The following is a 19,779-nucleotide window of genomic DNA, read 5'->3' on the forward strand; positions in this document are numbered from 1 at the left end:
AATTTCCGTCTATATTTGTTTAAAATTCCTTCAACGAAATATGGACAAAGTTTATGAATATATTTCGCTGACTCTGGAAAGAATTATTTAGAAATTTATACGCCTATCTCGACAGACTATTTCTTATCCCAAGCACGTCAAGTAGTTGTAGTCCATTTATTACAAAAAGGACTCCAGGGTATCCTAAAATACCAAGAAAGAATTTTGTCGTTCTCACGAATAGCTCCCGGAAGAACACTTGTTTGATGCTTTAGAGTGCAAAATATATCCACCATGAGTGATTCAATATTATTGTAGATTGATAATGACCATAATCAGTGGAGTTTGGAATAGAAGTTATCTTTTCTTATTTAAAGTAAGAGAAATGAATTATAATTTGTCAGATTGCTATAGATGCCTCAATCTACGCAAGTAATTTATAAAAATAAATTTTCAACTGCCCTTTGTTTTCTCAATTTATATACCAAAAATAATGGAAGCATTTTATATTAAATGCTATTTAACTAATAAAAAGTTTTGCTCAAATTTATCATAATAAATACAATAATAGAGCAAGGAAATTGTTTGGGAAGTACATACAATTATTGTCAATTATATCAAAGCAATTATCAATATTCTGGATACTTTCAAGTTACATACGTTATGTGATATTAATTACGTTTAATTAAATTATGGAAATTCACATATTTAATATTTATAGTGTAAAGAAATGCTGTAAGATAACTTCTATATTATTATTAAAAATAAGAAAAAATAAGGAATGCTATATATTCTATAAATAATTAGAAACGTGGAAATAGCAAATATTAAATGACTGATGAAGAAAAGCAGGTGTAGGATTATCAACCCGACGAAAAGAATTACGTGTAATATTCGGAAAATCTGCTAAAATGATAGCAAATGATTGTGGCAGCAAAATTGGAAGGATAGAATGGATTAAAGAAATAAAATCCTTTGCTGTTCGTCGATATCAAGCTTACATTCCTGATATTAATTTTGATTCTATTTCTTATTGCATCTTGTGTAAAAGTTCTTTCTTAATTAATCGATCCTCTTCGATTAGTATTCATCAGAAATGAAGGACGACGTTCCAAGCTGAACGGAGCAACGCTGATATAATGTGTAAAATGCAAAATGAATCCTGTGGTAGTTCGAGTGGTCTGCTTGTTAAAGATAGAGTGTTGCAGCTTGGCTTATCGCTTCCAATCGATCGGGAATCTTCGTTACGTGATGTCCTGTAGCAAGCCAACAATCGTTTCAAGCCTGTTTGAGATGCAAATCTTGATCGCCAACGTGCTCCTTCTGCTACTCCATTTGATATCCTTCCCCGTCGTGCACTTACACGCATGTACGAGCTGAAGATTGATTATTCGCTCCGTTACTGTTATTACATTATCAAGACTGTTAATGGCCACCAGTTCTGCTTCAGTCGATCCTTCTTCCTTGTCAATCATTTTTTGTATAGTCTTTACAGCGATGGTATTTTCATCGAAATATTCCCTTTTTGTAGTTTTTAAGAAGTTTACTAAATTTTATGTGTCCGCGTTCTACGTATTTATGATATTTTAGACATCGTTTCGTAGATTTCTTGAGGATTAATTTATTATAACGAAGAACGTATATGTAAAGATAACAAGATTGAAGCTTACTATAGAAACGTTGAGTGTACTTCGAAGGTTGTTAGTTATTCTTAAGTATCATTAGAAAATTGTACGTGAACAGATTATTATATTATATATGTATATAAAATACAATTAATTCTTCTGTTCTTTATTATTGAACAAGCTTTACATCAATGTTAAGCCGTAAGGGATAAAACTAATGAAACTATTAATTCTAGAATTTGATATCCAATTTGTAAATTTTACATTAAAGAATATTGAAAACTAAATTGAATATACGCGGGGTGTGTCTTTTAACTACCGATAACATTTTCGATTATGTGCTAAAAAAATGTTTCTAATAAAAATCAGTCAGTTTTCGGCTCGTTACAGAATTTCATACTAAAAATTTTCTAGAATTTTTTTAACAGAAGATCAAGATCACCTTGAATTTTTTTAATGGTATCATATACTTTGGACTTGACAGAGTTGTAGCTGATATCAAGACCTACCTTGAGACGATTAAAAGGAGACTAAAATGTATGGTGCCACTGGAAAAAACCAAGGTAATCTTGATTTATTAGTAAAAAAATTGATTGACTTTTGTCCAATGTACTTTTTTTTGGGAAATTATCTGAAATGCCTGAGAAACGGCAGTTAATCTAGTCTTGCTCTACTCTGTAAAGTAGTAACTCCAAATATTTATTACAATATAAATGTATATATAATAATATGGTTGTTATACTTATGCACTTTCTGCGTAAATACGCGAAATATGTATCAAACTATTTTTCAATGCAATACTCTTTACTTCAACATGGAGTTTCTCTATTCATAATATTCATAGTGAAAAGATACGTATGTGTAAAACCAATAAAGTATTATTTTAGTTTATATAAATATCGTTCAAAATTATGTGACTCTTAGCTGAAACATCTTTTTGTAAATATATAAGATTCAGTACAATATAATACAATATTGTAATAGGAATATATATTATAGAATTGTATAGATAAAATATACTATTTCGTGCTTTTATTTATCCTTTAAATAACAGTAGAAAATGAAGTTTTCTTTATTTCATAAATGAGACAATAAGGCTAGCAAAACTAAACGATGTACTAAATTGAAAAAATAATATTTGACATTTTATATCATAATTTCATTTCTTTATATTTTACGTATACATATTTCAATTTATATCTCTGTTTTTTGTACTTTATTTGTATTTTAGTTCAAGTTTTTATTATTACATATTATTTTTTAAATATTTTAATTTCTTTTCTCGTTGCAACACATACAAATTCCATATTTTATCATTTTTATTTAGTTTCCATGATCCTTTCTCTCCTGGTTAGAACATCCAGCTATATCTTCCCTTAGTTTATGCTTGTGATCTACTTACAAATTCTGTATAATTTATTGCACTAATTTTCTTACTTTAATTTTATGTTTTTTGTACTTTATTTATACCTTGGTTTAAGTTTTTATTATTACATATTATTTTTAAATATTTTAATTTCTTTTCTCGTTTCAACACATACAAATTCCATATTTTATCATTTTTATTTAGTTTCCATGATCCTTTCTCTCCTGGTTAGAACATCCAGCTGTATCTTCCCTTAGTTTATGCTTGTGATCTACTTACAAATTCTGTATAATTTATTGCACTAATTTTCTTACTTTAATTTTATGTTTTTTGTACTTTATTTATACCTTGGTTTAAGTTTTTATTATTACATATTATTTTTAAATATTTTAATTTCTTTTCTCGTTTCAACACATACAAATTCCATATTTTATCATTTTTATTTAGTTTCCATGATCCTTTCTCTCCTGGTTAGAACATCCAGCTGTATCTTCCCTTAGTTTATGCTTGTGATCTACTTACAAATTCTGTATAATTCATTGCACTAATTTTCTTACTTTAATTCTTTTCGTCTACTCTACAATTCTTGTTCTTCTCGTTCGTCTCATTCACAATCATTTTGCTTTAAATTTCGGTTTTAATACAATTAACCAATTTACCAAAAATCGAACGAAAATCCAATGAAGGCGAAATTCTTTTCCGATAAAGTTAGAAAACGTGGAGATTCGCACGATTTATTATAGCATCCGCGATTAATTTCACACAGAATACCCACTTCTGGTGATGTTTGCCGCGACATGGGTTCCAATCACAACTGATTTAATTACGAATGCACATGAACGTGCATGGAATACCTATCATTACTGCGTACGTAACGATTCAATTTCATTTTCTCCACTCTGTTTTTGCGTCTGAACCGGTCTGATGGGAACCGATGCCGTTAACTTCAGCCAACTTTAGGGAACAAACATCGTGGAAATCATCCGTTTGCCATCTGTTTATTTCTTTTTTACAATGAAAAAAAAAAATATACCAGTGAATGTAATGTACCAGTGCAACGAGAGATCCTGTTGTATATGTTCCGCATAACGGTTTGTGGCTTTTTTATTTTTCTGTCTTCGTGTCTCTCTCTCTCTCCCTCTCCCTCTCTATTTCTCTTTCTCGTAACACTTGGAAGAGTGACTCTCTTCGCACAAAATAAAATTGAAGACTTTCACTTGAAAGTTATAGATAGTATATCAAGCCATCAGTAATATATAGCGTGTTGCTACAAAAAGATGTGTGAACAATAATGGGTCGTTAGATGATACTACTGGCAATTTGTGCAAGTTGCTAATTTATTGTTCTAATTTTTTGATTTATTGTTTAATTAAGGGCTAACGTTACGTCAACACAATAGTATATATGATATAAATTAATCCAACTCTTTTCATTAATTTATATTATTTAATTGCTTGCCATGGTTAAACAAACCATATCGGTCAATTATTAATAATTAAGGAAAGAAGAATTCTTCAAATTCCTGTAGGTATTACATTTGCCTTAACAGCAGAAACTTGACAACATATTGTTACGTTTGATGTGAAGATAAAAAGGATTGGTTGATTGGATCACCGAATAAGGCGAAGTCAATAAAAAAGTTCATCTCTTGAACTCGGTGTTCAGCGAGGTTTCAGTTTCGCAAGTATATGAAATAAAATTATTGCTTGTATTGTTTTATCGATCAAATCTGTTACATGTGATCCTCTTTTTTTATCCTTTAATGCGTAAATTTCTCTTTGATTTACTCATGAAAATGAGATTAAACTTTTTCGTTATGAAAATTTACCTAAATATCTAAATATTAGAATCAGTTCATAATACAGGGTGGTTGGTAACTGGTGGTACAAGCGGAAAGGGGGTGATTCTACGCGAAAAAAGAAGTCGAAAATATAGAATAACAATTTTTCGTTTGAGGCTTTGTTTTCGAGAAAATCGACTTTGAATTTTCGCTCGGTACGCGTGCACTTCATCGCGTATCGTTATAACGGATCTCACTGTAGATCGTTGTCTCGATGGAAAAATTAAAAAAAAAAATTTTTTATTCTATATTTTCGACTTATTTTTTCGCGTAGAATCACCCCCTTTCCGTTTGTACCACCAGTTACCAATGACCCTGTATATTGAGTTATTGGAAAAATTTATAGTGTTTTTATTATGAATTTTTATAAAATAATGAAATATTGCGACAAACAATCTTTTTAATCGGATGTTAAAGAGAATCAAGAAAAAGGTTGAAAATTCGTTAATAAAATAGTTTTCTTCTGATCAGTGAGATAATACACCTCGCATATCCAAGAAATTTTGAATCATAACTGGAGTGTTCACTTGTATCTGTTTACTTTTATTTTTATTGAAACCAAATTTTACACGTTAATGACCAATGAATTCAAGTTTCCTGAACTCATGATCATCCGAACGTCATAGCGTTTAGATCGTTGAACTCGTCTTGACATCAGCTACGATGCTATGAAGCTAACAATATATAGTGTCATTTAAAAGAGTTACAGCGATATTGACTGTTTATAAAAAGAGGCTTTTATTGTAATTTTAAGTATTGTAGTTTGTAGCTGACTCAAAATGGATCAATGTTTGTCTGAAACACCTTTTTGTTACGTTATCGAAGTGCTTCGAAATCGCGCTCACGATTTTCCTAAACATTTTGTATATACAGGGTGGTTGGTAACTGATGGTACAAGCGGAGAGGGGGTGATTCTACGCGAAAAAAGAAGTCGCATATATAGAATAACATTTTTTTTCATTTTTCTTTTTTTTTAATTTTTCCATCGAGACAACGATCTACAGGGAGATTCGTTATAACGAGACGCGATAAAGTGCACGCGTATCGAGCGAAAATTCAAAGTCGATTTTCTCGAAAACAAAGCCTCGAACGAAAAATTGTTATTCTATATTTTCGATTTCTTTTTTCGCGTAGAATCACCCCCTTTCCGCTTGTACCACCAGTTACCAACCACCATTGATTAACATATCTTAACAACTTTTATAAACAATCTGCCACGTCTTTCGCTAACGTCACACCATCCCACATTTATATTCATATAAAATATGAAATTTGTAATCAAAAAATTTCTCCTTTTATCAAAACCTCTTATCATGGTGTTCGTTTCAGTTTACAAGAGATTATCGGAATTAAATCAAGTTCAAAGTCGATAAACCACTTTATGATAATATTTGCAAGATATCGTATAATTACCATATAACTTAATAATAGGAAAGTTAATAATTATAAACTTCGGTACACAGCTCTAACGTTAGATTACGGAGACTTTGATATTTGAGGATGGCAACGTTCTACGTACAGCAATATCATTAACTCTTGATTTACGTTGCAGCTCCAATCACGGCTAGATCACGAATCAGAATATTATTCAACGCTTTTCAAACAAACCTAACGTCGATCAATGTTCACGTTCCAATCACGTTCGGCCACGTTGAATAGCGTTTGTGCACATGTACTGATTGCTATCGTAAATCGAACGAAATTTCTTCCTGTACGAAACTGTTTCGAATGGCAACGCGTACTACAACAAACTAGAATTTCCCAGCTAAACAATAGCTGATCATATTTTCTCATTTGCAATTATTTAAACAATAGAGTCGGATCTATAGCGATGGGTTGTAGTGTGTTTCAAGCGTGTATTAGGTCATCCTTACTTAAAAGTATTTACAAATATAGATACACTTGCAACAATTGAACAATACGATGAATATTTTGTTTAAAAAATTAGGATATATCGAAGAGAAAATTATAGACGTGAAAATATCTTTTCGTTTTCCTCAAATAAACACAAACACGGACAAACATCGTTTTGATTATGAGCTCTTCAGTTTCTGTGATAGAGTTCGATCAATGTTCGGTTATAATCGAATATCCCATTTTTGTTTCTCAAAGTTTCATAGAGAATTCGAACGAATCAACCATTATAAAAAGAAGTCGAAAATATAGAATAAAAATTTTTTTTTCTGTAATCTCTGTAAGTCCACACTGTTTTCACCATGTAACGAAGAGTTGGTTTTTCGTAGCGATTCGAGTCTGTCACAATGTTAGCTGTCAGCGTTTAGCGGCCATCGATCGTCACACGTTCGAAGTTTTGAGTATGTGGACGTTTTTGCGCATGCAACAGTCGTTTAAACCGTTAATCAATCGATCGATTGAACGTTACTGGGAATATAGCTGGACTTTTAGTTTGAAGTGTTTAGTGTAGTTTAATGTTTCCGATCACGCGACCATTAACTGGTTTATAGATCGGTACACAATAGATAACGTTATATACATGTATATACATTGATAATCGGTCTATTGTCATGGAGATGCGAGCTTACCGTTATAGTAATACGAACTGAGTATTCGATCAAATGTGGTATTTATAAATATTTCGAGGAATCGATTTGTGAAAAATTAGTCGTCTAAATATGAACTTTTCCTGAATATTTTTTCACGTTTCTGCTGTTTCATAGGCTGCTTCCAAATTTTACTTTTCCCTACTATAAACTTTATTTCAATATACAGGGTGGTTGGTAACTGGTGGTAAAAGCGGAAAGGGGGTGATTCTACGCGAAAAAAGAAGTCGAAAATATAGAATAAAATTTTTTTTTTTTTAATTTTTCCATCGAGACAACGATCTACAGTGAGATCCGTTATAACGATACGCGATGAAGTGCACGCGTACCGAGCGAAAATTCAAAGTCGATTTTGTCGAAAACAAAGCTTCAAACGAAAATTTTTATTTTATATTTTCGACTTCTTTTTTCGCGTAGAATCACCCCCATTCCGCTTGCATCACTAGTTACCAACCACCCTGTGTATACAATCACTCATCGCCATTTCTAACTCATTTTTTCTATTTTTTATTTTCTCGTTCTATAATTTTTGTTTTATCATTATTATTTAATCATCTTTATCATTCATTGTTAGACTGTGTAATGAATATACAAAGTACAATATATATACAGTGGCTCACGAAAATATTCGAACGCTTACATATGCAAACTTGAATGACCGAAATAATGTACATTAGAGTAATTTGCTTTGTCAAGCAGATGTCAATAGGAAGATGAAAGTCTTAAGATTACGTCAGTAAAATTTGAAAAGGATTCAACAACGTAGGTAGGAGTTACGATACATTAATTAGAAACACGCATTGTAAGTGACTCACAAAAATATTTGAACGCTACATATATTATTAATTTATTTAATATTAATATCTTGTTGAACCACCTTTAGCAGCAATAGTGTGTCTCAATCGACGTTCCATACTGTAAACCAATGATTTTGTAAAACTACACTCAACGGAGTTCCATATTTCGATAATTTTATCTTTCGATACTTGCTTTGAGATTATCTGAAATTTGTTTAATCTTTTTCCGATTTCAGGCCATAAATTTTCAATCGGATTTACGTCTGGACTTTGCGGTGCAGTAATTAACATGTGTGGTGTGTTAGATACGATCTATTTTTTCACAATTCTAGCAGTATGCTTGGGATCATTATCTTGTTGGAAGTGGAAACCTTCCAATAATCCATATCAAATTTCCGGTGCCACTGGCAGCCATGCACCCCCACATCATGACCTATCCACCTCCGTGTTTCACTGTTTGATGTAAATGTCGAATCTCCAATTTCGTATTTGGTTTTCTCCACACAAAATTTTGACCATCTGAGCCAAAAATGTTAAACTTTGACTCGTCCGAGAAGATGACATGGTTCTAAAAAGAATTATCTTTATTAATATAAGTTTTTGAAAAAGTCAATCTCTTTTTATGACTTACCGCATTAATATGTCGGGTTGGTCGGTTTGGCGTTAGACTTAGAGGCGTGTAAGGTATTTTCATTAAGACAAGCCATCGTTGTTGTTCAATGGAGATTACATTTACAATTATAAGTACAAATGTTGATTTAACAGAGTTTGACAATTAAACGTGGTGATTGGACACTCTTGATGTCAAAGACAATGTTCTTAGGTTCAATAACGAATCCACGGTCAACGGAGAAAACTCTTTGTACAATAGAATATATTTTGAAACGCAAAGTGACGTTAGCTGTGACGCTCGGTATCTTTCTGACTGACTGACAAGACGATGCGTGTAAACTCTCCAAGGTGATCACAAGAATAAAAGACTGATACGATCGCATTTGTCAATTGCGTATTGACCGGGGATATCGACAAAATTCCAGGCGCCGTTACTAGGCAGATCCGCGTAGAGCCGTCATTGCTCCTGCCCGGGGCTTGTTTGTTAATACAGCGCGTGTCCCTCGATATTGGTACTTCTTCTGTTAAGTAAAAACGTTCATCCCGTGACCGTGGCTACGTTCGGCGACCAGTTGCGTCACCTCGAGCCCAAGCCCACTGTCGCAAATCTCGGGCAAACATAATCAGATCGTATCACAACTACTGCTTCTAAGTTCTATTATTCAAGTACAGCTATAATAAACAGTTTAGACCAAAGTATCGGGGATCTTCCAAAAATTCCAAAAGAAAGGCCCGATGTCCCTACATCTCCGACAAATATATGATTTCTTTCGCGGTACTCCGCCATGAAAATCATTGTTTCGTAAGATTCGTCGACATAATTCTGGGTGAATTTCTTTATGAAACATATCAGCTACCATACTTGCGAGTTAAGGAGCGGATGCAGTAGGATTTTTTTTTAATTCGCGAATGATAACTTTCTCCTCTTGCAGTCAATTTCTTTGGTCGACCTGATCGAGTTCTGTTTGCAAGTGTTCCCTCATTCTTTGACTTTTTTATGATATAACGTATTGCGGACTTACTTCTGTTCACAATTCCGGCAAACTCGTTATATGATTTGTCATCCACATGTAATCGGAATATTATTTCTCTTTTACACTTTTTTTTCAGGCTTTCTGGTATTCATTTTAAATATTATTGTGCATACTTTTACGTTACTGTTACTGCAACGATGTCCCAACATCAAGTGAACGTACCAATATTTTCATTTAGCGATGATGTTTACGTTCGCTGCAAAGGAAGATGAAAAACTATTAACAGTGTTACAGCGTTCGAATACTTTTGTAAGACATCATGAATATTTCTAATAAATGTATCATAACTCCTGTCTATATTATTGAATCGTTTTCAAATTTTACATCAGAAAAATTTGAAATTTACTTACTTATTAATTGTATATATACTATACTTATTATTATACTATATTTTACGTATTAATTGAAATTTGTAAGTGTAAGCGTTCGAATACTTTCGCGAGCCACTGTATCTAATTTAGTTATTATAGTTCGATGTATGTAGAATGACAAGGTCGAGCAAATTATCATAATAGATTGATCTAATTTTTAAATAAATTCTGTATATGTAAGAAATATACAAACTACATGCAGTATGCGAACTAGAAAATATATATTTTTGAGACCCTTTAATAATGAAATGTATTCCTATCAAAACTCTACGTGTTTTCTCTCCACTTCTACATCGCTACATAATTCAATTACGATTTAGTTGCCACTACATACTTTACATCACAGTTCAAATGCAAGGGACTTAGAATTCAGAATCGAGGATCAGTCTAATATCATATGCACGCATCGTGCTGTGTCACTCACGTCGTCTTGGTTAGAGCATAAAAGGCAGCTTGTGGTTTAATGTAAACGTATTCGACAAACCTTTGGAATAAAAGATCAAAGTGATTTCTCTTCTTCAAAAATTTAAGAAAAATCAATCTCATATAAAATTTATTCGCTGAAGAAGTAACTTACTTATCGATTTATTTATAACTTTATTTTATTTTATTGTTATTTATTTATTTTACTTATATGTATTAATTTATTTATAAAGATACATGTGTTTTTTATTTAAAAATTCCGATAATATATCTTTACATTCTTCAAATCATTTTTATAATATCCTTCGAAACTAATGAGAGACGAACGAAATTATTACTTAAAGCAACATTAATTTTCAGAAGATAGATTTTTTTATTTTTCTGGGTTTGGTTTCAACAAAAGTACATATCACATCGGATTCTCCTTTATTCTTTATTTATTATTATTTATTATTTATATTTAGAGGTAAATTAAAGGAAAAAAGAATTTAATAAAAAATTCCTATTTTTATATCGTAACAACATTAACATATATTACACAATGTTATGAATACTAAAATACTGTAACGCAATAATTTTTCCACTCTTTAATGTAAACAAATAAAACGAAAAGGTACTGATTTCATTGAAACTAAATGTTAAACTAAAGTTCACTTGCTTATATTTACATATACATATTATAGCATAGTGTACGTATATATATACATATTATAATACAGTATACGCACATATATACATTTAATGTATATATGCATGTCGGGTTAACATTAGAATTTAAGGCGCGTAACGATTCTTCGTTTGAATTAGCCATCGTTTTACAAAACAGAGATTATATTTACGCGTATATACAAGATTTTACAAAATATTATGAATATTGAGTTTAATGAATAATAAGATTAACAAACAATAAGTTTAACTAATGATTAGATTAAAGAATAATAAGTTTAACAAATAATAAGATTAACGAATAATATGTTTTACGAATAATAAGTTTAACGAATAATGAGATTAACGAAAATAGGTTTTACGAATAATGAGATTAACGAATAATAGGTTTTACGAATAATGAGTTTAATAAACGCTATTAACAATGTTCTTGGGTTCAAACGAACCCACGGTCAACGGGATAACTCTTTACTATGCGTAGAACAATTTTAGACACAAAAATACGATTGCTGAGATGCTCGGTAAACTGCTCGATGTATCACTTTCCAAGGCGATCACACGAATGATGATCTGATGAAAATCTTTCTCGCTGTACGACTGCATTTGTTTGTTATATGCTTGCCGGAGGCATCGAGAAGGTTCCAATCGCCGTTGCTAGGCAGTTTCTGCCAAGAGTTTGTTGTATACTCTTTGGAAGCATCGAGAAAGATCCAAACGCCGTTGCTAGGCAGTTTCTGTCTGGAGTTTGATTGCTAATACAACGTGTGTCCCATTATATCGACATCTCCAAAGTACAATTCTATGTGATTTCTAGAGAGAACTATACAAACGATCCACACCTTCGTCAGACAAAACGTTTATCCCGTGATCGTGGCTACGTTCGGCGACCGGTTATCACCTCGAACCCACTTTCGCTATCACAAATATCGAACAATTACAATCAGATCGAATGACAACAATTGCTTAATTACAGCTATGATAAAATCTAGGCTAAAGCATTAGAAGACTTTCCCAAAATTGCAAAGGGAAAGCTCCGGTTTTCCTTTCGTCTCCGACATGTAAATAATACGAATTACACATATATATTTAAGAAGCTAATAATTTTAATTCTTTAACCTTAAGAAGTGATACAAGAATTGGATTATGATGTGTTAGTGTTTATAACATTGTATAATATACGTGAATATTGTTATAAGAATGGGAATTTTTAATTAAATTTTAATTATCTGTACACTGAAAGAAATACTAAAAACAGTCATCCAGAAACAACTGATAAGCTATGGAGCCAAAAATATTAATTTTTAGAATCCTTGTCTGTCTGCTTCTCCGTTTATACTCGCGTCATGTAAAAAGAATTGAACGGAGTTTGATGGGATTTCCTGTTATATAGCCTAGTGCCCGGGAAAGAAAATAAGGTATGTTTCATCCCAACCCGTTTTGTAGAAGCTAAAAAGTAGCTTGGCATCCGAGTTGTATGCATTTCCATGTTTGATAGCGGTCAAGCAACGATGATTATTGTTTACATTGTGTTTGTTCTAAAACTGAACCCTTTTATAATAATAATATTTTTTACTACGGAGAATATCCTCACTGTTAGTATAGAAAATGCGTAGCTATTTCATTCATAAAAATTCATCTGCTTGAAAATTGTTCCGTGTTTTAATAGCCCACGCGAACCAAGTTGCGTGCGAAAGTTAGTAACATGTGAATAATACTTGCGTGTTTATGGCATATAAACATGCATCAGCTGATCATTTGCCCGTGTCTATGTAATCAAAAGAGTTTGGTTAGGGCCATTAGACCTGTAAAGAAGAAATCTACCGTATTTCTTTCTCTTGGAAACCCTAGGAAATACTAGTAAAAATCATAAGCTTATTACCGCACTTCTTGGAAACGTACATACATATGTAACATGACATTGTACCCAGAACTGTATTTACAATTTCTTTGTAATTTGCATTTGGTCTTCTTCTCTTTTAGCGCAAGAAAGCTTTTTTTAAAAAAGAAAATAGATTTGTAATTCAAAGTTGGTATATTGGTCACGGTCAACTATGTTTATCTTTTAATTAAAAACAGTAAAATAAAATTTCTTCTTCATTTTAGGTAAAGAAATAAAAATATACTATACTCTCCGTTGTATCTGTTGAAATTTCTTCAAGGATACTCGAAGAGAAACAAAAACGCCTTGTACTTCAAACATCCTCTAACTAAACAATGCGGGAGACAACCACGGTAGAGTTGGATATCTAGCAAACTGTCGTGAGAACTACACAGGTAGTACCATTTCTCAGAAACTTTGAAGGCATTAGTTTTCCTCGCACGCAAATGTATATGCTAGGTAATACACTCATAAATCACCCGGTCACGAAATTTTAAGATTTTTATGGTGTATAAGAAGTTAAACAGTTACGCTCCTTGGTCAGACCTTAACGAAAACTCTCTATTCAATTAAGAATCACTTTAGCGAGGTCGGACTAAGTCGGTTCCTTTTCTGAGCTGCAGTTAATCTTTTAAAATCCTCGGGTTGCTATAAATTCTTTCTTTTACAGTTTGGCATTACTTCTTAACTATTTTTAGTCCCCGAATTATCAGTATGCTAAAATGAATCAGGTACACTCAGATACAGAGTGCACCATTATACACCATTAGACTCATTTATTCGCAACTTAATAAATATGTCGGGGTGGCGTTGAGGATCAGGTTGGGGGCGTTCGGCGAGTTCCCCTGAGGGGCAGCCATCGTTGCGATATCACAAGAACACCGTTTATTAACACAACCTGGCGATTAGATGCTCGCGGCACTGGTGACGATGGTCTCGGGTTCGGTAACGAATACGCGGCCGACGGGGTGATAGATATGCTTAGTAGAACTCAAACATGCACTGCTCGCTGATCGTAAGGCGCTCCGTGCTTCATCGATCAGATCTCCAGGAAGAATGAATACTCGTCCCGAGGATGCCGTCCGGCCAAGGACGTGCGGCGGAGGGGTGTCTGAGGATACCAGACCCTCGTGTCCGTCGACACCGCTCCCGATGGGTCGCTTTTGGGACCAAGCTGCCTGTCCGTTAGGAAAATCTTAATTGCCGGAAATAACCCAGGTTTTATGGCGGGTCCTCGGGCTAGCGGTACTCGTGCCGTGCAAGTGCCTCGACCTTGGGTATTCATTGTCTGAGGGACCCGTTGGAATGTTTTACTGCCCGGTACCTCTATGGGTACTTCCTGTAATGAGGGTCATACTATTGCTCTATACCTTTGCTAGACAAAGCGCCGTTCCGGTGTTCTTCTCTCTCCGACAAATATATATGTCGAAGATGAGGGAACATCGGGGCCTTTCTTTTGGAATTTTTGGGAAGATTCCTAATACTTTAGTCTAGACTATTTATTATAGCTGTGCTTAAATGATAAAACTTAGAAAGAGTTGTTATGATTCAATCCTATTATATTTGCCCGAGATTTGCGACGGTAGGCTTAGGCTCGAGGTGACACAACTGGTCGCCGAACGTAGCCACGGTCACGGGATGAACGTTTTTACCTAACAGAGAAGTGCCAATACTGTTGGACACACGTTGTATTAACAATCGAACCCCGGGCAGGAGCAATGTCAGCTCTACGCGGGTCTGCCTAGCAACGGCGGCTGGAATTTTGTTGGTATCCTCGGCCAATATGCAACGAGCAAACGCGATTGTAAGGAGAGGAAAATTTCCATCAGTCTTTTATTCTTGCTATCACCTTGGAGAGTTTTCACATCGTCTTTACGTGCATTATTAAACCGAGCGTCATAGCAAACGTTATTTTGCGCTTCAAAATATATTCTACGTTTAACAAAGAGTTACCCCGTTGACCGTGGATTCGTTAATGAAACTAAGAACATTGTCACTAACATCTCGAGTGTTTAATCACCACCGTTATTTGTCAAACTTTGTAAAAATCAATATTTATATCAGTAAATATAATCTGTATTGTACAACAACGATGGCTAGTCCGAATGAAGATTCGTTACATGCCCATAAACCTAACGCTAATCCGACATATATATATATATAACGTAATAAGTTTGATTACAATATATTTTTAACGTATCTGTGTTTTGTTATAAATTCTAGTTTAATTATTTCAAAATTAACGTTCGAGTCTACAATCCTTTACGAGCGTAGTTGAACGCATTCACACGATACAATTTTGAGTCGCGTTGACTTTTACTAATTAAGTTATGAAGCCTGTGACTTTTTGATTTCGTATTGCGTTCATTCGCTCCTGCATTTCCCCGTTTTTTTTTCAGGTCTGTACTTTTCCTAATCTCCTAACGGCACTCGGGGCTATATGTCGGTTTTCTTTTTATTATTTAATTTGTACTTTACAATTTGTCCAGCTGGACATTCGGTAAATTTTTCTAGTTTAAATGTCGGGTTGTCCAACTTTCTAGCGGCTCATCGATTTCGTATTGAGTTTGTCTGTGCCTTCCTTCCTAGCGACTCCCCTATTTCACATGGAGTTTATTCACAAAGTTTTAACTTGCTGCAGCTCTCTAACCTCAAGTCAGGTTCATCCGCACCTGATTCCATGCTAGAGATTCCTTGACTACGCGTTAGATTTGTTCTCGCTTAAAATTATTTTAGCAGCTGCCGGATTTCGTGTCAGGTTCGTTATGTACCTGCTTTACATTTACGACCACATTCCACAAAATGACTCACGCTGTACGTAGTCTCGGTTCGTAACAAGTAAAGCACAGTAAGTTTATGTAAGATTTTCTGTAAGTGTGTATGAATCTCACATTTTTGGATAATAGTATGTTGATGCAATATATGCAAGTTTATAAAGATATAATAAGTACTGCATATACAGTTCATAAAATAGTTTTTATATTAATATGGTGATTAAATAAAAATATATTTATTTATTATTGCTTCTACTATTATACTATTTCTCTTCTTATATGTCTACCTCCCCTCTTTTCCACTCTATTCTATTGCACTCCCTTAATTATTTTATCTCTAAAAACTAAAACTAGAAACTACAAATTAACAACTACTGACTAAAAACTATTGAAACTTTGGGCTCTTGCCTCCTTGCTGTGCTTCCTTCCTGTCGTTCCTCCCCGTCTTGTATTGCCCTTCTCTTCTTTATTATTGCTTTTAGTTCTGTTAAACCTTCTCCAGTCTCATTTAGCGTTTTTCCTATGTCCTTTGATCCTCCCGTTATTTCACATTCTTCTTTACATGTCTCAGGTCTTCTTCTTTTCTTTTACATAGTCTGCATCTTTTTTCTCCCTCTTCTTTCCAGTATTTCCTTGCTTTGGTCTCGTTTCCAAAATAAAAATATAATTATATCAAAATAATTGAAATAATATGGAAAGTTCCGGTATATTACTTTACCTTTTACAAATAAATATACTTTAATAAATGAATATACTTACTAGTAAAGACATTCATGTAATGTAATGTGTACTTTCAGCAATAAAGTCAACCAACACATACTAGCCAATTTTATATAAACCAATTTCTTAATATCATATTACTTTCTTCTCAGTGAACAACTGAATCCAAAAGCGAGGTCCTAAAAACAATTCGACATTTATTTCTAATACATACACTCTCACTTACCTATCCATACAATGCGAGTAAACTTAGATATACCATTTTACAGTCTATTATTTTACTCCCTAATCTTTCTTATCATACCCTCTAGAGTCTTTTGGAGCATAGTATTATTATTATTATTATTATTGCTTAATCCGTGCCTTTCGGCTTTGGCCGAACTTTCTTACATCTCTTATGTCTATTTCTCTTCTTATATGGCTACCTCCCCTCTTTTCCACTCTATTCTATTGTTCTACCTTACTTAGTCTAAAAACTAAAAATTAGGAAGTATAAATTAGCAACTAATGACTAAAAACTACTGCAACTTTGGTCTTTAGCCTCCTTGTTGTGCCTCCTTCCTGTCGTTTGCCCTTCTCTTCTCTATTATTGCTTTCAGTTCTGTTAAACCTTCTCCAGTCTCGTTTAGCGTTTGTCCTATGCCCTTTAATCCTCCCGTTATTTCACATTCTTCTATTACACGTCTCAGGCCTTCCCCTTTCCTTCTGCATAGTCTGCATCTTTTTCCCCCTCTTCTTTCCAGTATTCCCTTGCTTTGGTCTCGTTTCCACATCTGAATCTTGCCAGTATTCTTCTATCCTCCCACTTCATCTTCCCTTCTAAGTACTTTGATAATTTTTCTTTGGCTATGTTTCTGTAGTATATATTATACTTGGATTTCCTTATCCTTTTCCCCCTCTCTTCTGCTTCTCTCTTTCTTCTTTCTTTTATAATTTGGTCTGCTGTCATCCTTTCTTGCTCCTCTCCTGCTTCTACCTGCGTCCCTCGCTTTCTCACCTCTCCTAATCCCTTCTTTCTCTTTCTTGCTCTTTTCCCTTCATGACCATTTCCCCATTTTCTCTCTCTTTCCTTTATACACTCTTTTAATAATTTCTTTTTTGATTCTAGGGCTTTCTCTTCGTACCTCGCTGCTCTTTTTAATGCTTTTTCTTTTATTTCTATTATCTCGCATTCTTCTATCAGTATATAATTTGGTGTTATCATATCTAAGCCTAATATCCATTTCGCATATCTTCTTTGTACTCTATCCAGTCTTTCTTCCATGTTCCAGCCCCATACCTCTGCTTTAGAGCATAGTAATTATAGCGAAATAATTATTCAGCAAGTAAAATCTTCTCGGTGAATCGTATTCTCTACGATGAAACTCAACGCTTGAAAGTTCGTCCATTACCATCTATCACGGCTGGAGATAGAATAGCCGATTTAGGAACAATTGATAATTGCCAAGTTGTCCAGATAGAATTAACCGGTTGTTGAGCCTTTGAGTGCGTTCGTGTGTGTGGCGTATGTATGTATACCTTTAAGGAGCCTGCACACGATCGATAGTATTGATAATATTTCCCACTGAAGGAAAAGAGGAAAGCCGCAGTTGAAAAACACGATCAGTTTTATTTCCCGTTTTACATGGAAGAACAATTTTAAAATTCAATATGACATCAACCAATTGTATATCAAAACTATTTTTTCAGTTGACTTTTGGATCAAATATCTGTTTTTGTCACTTTTTTTTTAACGAGTATTAGTAACATTACTTCTGCAAACTAATATTAATTAAGTTAAATTAATGTAACATGTAAACTATCATTTGTTTCTTACGAAACTTATGCAGTTACCGCATATTTTTAACAGACTTAAATAAACTTAAACTTCTTCTATGTACTTATGGTGCATATTAAAATACTTTCTTTTAGCCACGAAATGATACAAATATCAAAAATTCAAGAAAAATGGTCTTATCATATCTTTCCCGCTTGTTATAAGTTGTATCTTGTCTTCAAGATGCTACGTAATATATTGAATAGTACACTCTACTAATACTATACTGAATAGTATATTTTGAATAGTTTCGAAGTTAGAAAAAGTGTATGCTTAGCTATAATAATTCCTTTTCTTTAAAATGTTATATAAAATCGCAAACGATATTCACGAATTTATTGGAAAAAAATTGCTTTGAAGAATGCAGCTATTTATTTCAATTATTATACTTTAGCATGAACTACAACACATCTCAATAGCAACGAGTGTTCGTTGTGACATGAAACTTGAAATCCAACCGTTTCTTTAATTAACTCTGTGCTGTCAATAATTACTGTTAATATTCCAAACATTTATTAGTATCGACGCTCGGATCGCAAAATATCAAAATTTTCGTTAATTCAATCTCGATATTTCACTATCTCACAGGATATCATGTATATTAAATACTATAAATTGTAAATGTTAAAGAAAGAGGAGCCAGTCCCAATGGCCTTGACATTGACGTATATTGTCAAGGACATTCTTGTGAATAACCTCTGGAAGGTTTCAATCGTTGCTCGTTATCGCTCAAAAAGTTATTAATAGAAATATGTTGCTACTACTATGTAAGTACATTGCATTTTGCTTATACATAAATACATACACATATGTAACCACGAACACAAACGTAGTCGATGCGATAGCCGCGTCTATTTTCCAGTTTTCTTCAAACAAACACTGCACGTATTGCTCGCTCGTTGGCAAAAAACCTAACACAACTCGATACCAACTGCACGTGAGAATGAAAGGGCTAGGAATTTTTGGCTGAAAAGGATTTTTGTTAAAAATTCCCCGTTGTTTCGCTTCGCTCACATATGGCATTGGTATTGAGTTGGACTAGATTTTGGCGAGTCAGTGGAGCGATTGAGCAACGTGCGCGGTATTTCTTTACCATACGTAAATGAATAAATTCCGTAGATTTGTAAAAGATACTTTTTCTTAATAATCTTTAAGGAACAACGCGTTGGACGGTTATAACCTTCTAAAGGTTACTCAGCAAAGAGTCCTTAACGCGTGTCAAGGTCAAGGTCAAGATCACTTTATAAACATATACTAAATATTAAATATTAAATACCAAGTATACATTACGTAATAATAATATTGATTAAATCGTT

General features: G+C 33.5%; 1 protein-coding gene and 1 long non-coding RNA gene across 7 annotated transcripts in view; one reads left to right on the forward strand and one right to left on the reverse strand.

Annotated features, from left to right (window-relative positions):
- LOC126866628 (RYamide receptor-like) overlaps positions 1-19,779 on the forward strand; it is a 369,792-nt gene that overhangs the window by 43,760 nt on the left and 306,253 nt on the right. The gene's annotated exons all lie outside the window — the stretch shown is intronic.
- Positions 8,034-11,598, reverse strand: LOC126866922 (uncharacterized). 3 transcript variants are annotated; one of them, XR_007690088.1, is made up of 4 exons: positions 10,670-11,598; positions 9,803-10,010; positions 8,800-9,388; positions 8,034-8,736 (listed from the first exon to the last, which is right to left on the reverse strand). It is a non-coding gene; the product is annotated as an uncharacterized LOC126866922 (long non-coding RNA). The 3 variants fall into 3 exon arrangements; XR_007690089.1 differs by lacking the exon at positions 10,670-11,598 and adding an exon at positions 10,520-10,660; XR_007690090.1 differs by lacking the exon at positions 10,670-11,598 and adding an exon at positions 10,165-10,497.

This window comes from Bombus huntii, chromosome 1, assembly GCF_024542735.1.
Source record: "Bombus huntii isolate Logan2020A chromosome 1, iyBomHunt1.1, whole genome shotgun sequence".
NCBI lineage: Eukaryota > Metazoa > Arthropoda > Insecta > Hymenoptera > Apidae > Bombus > Bombus huntii.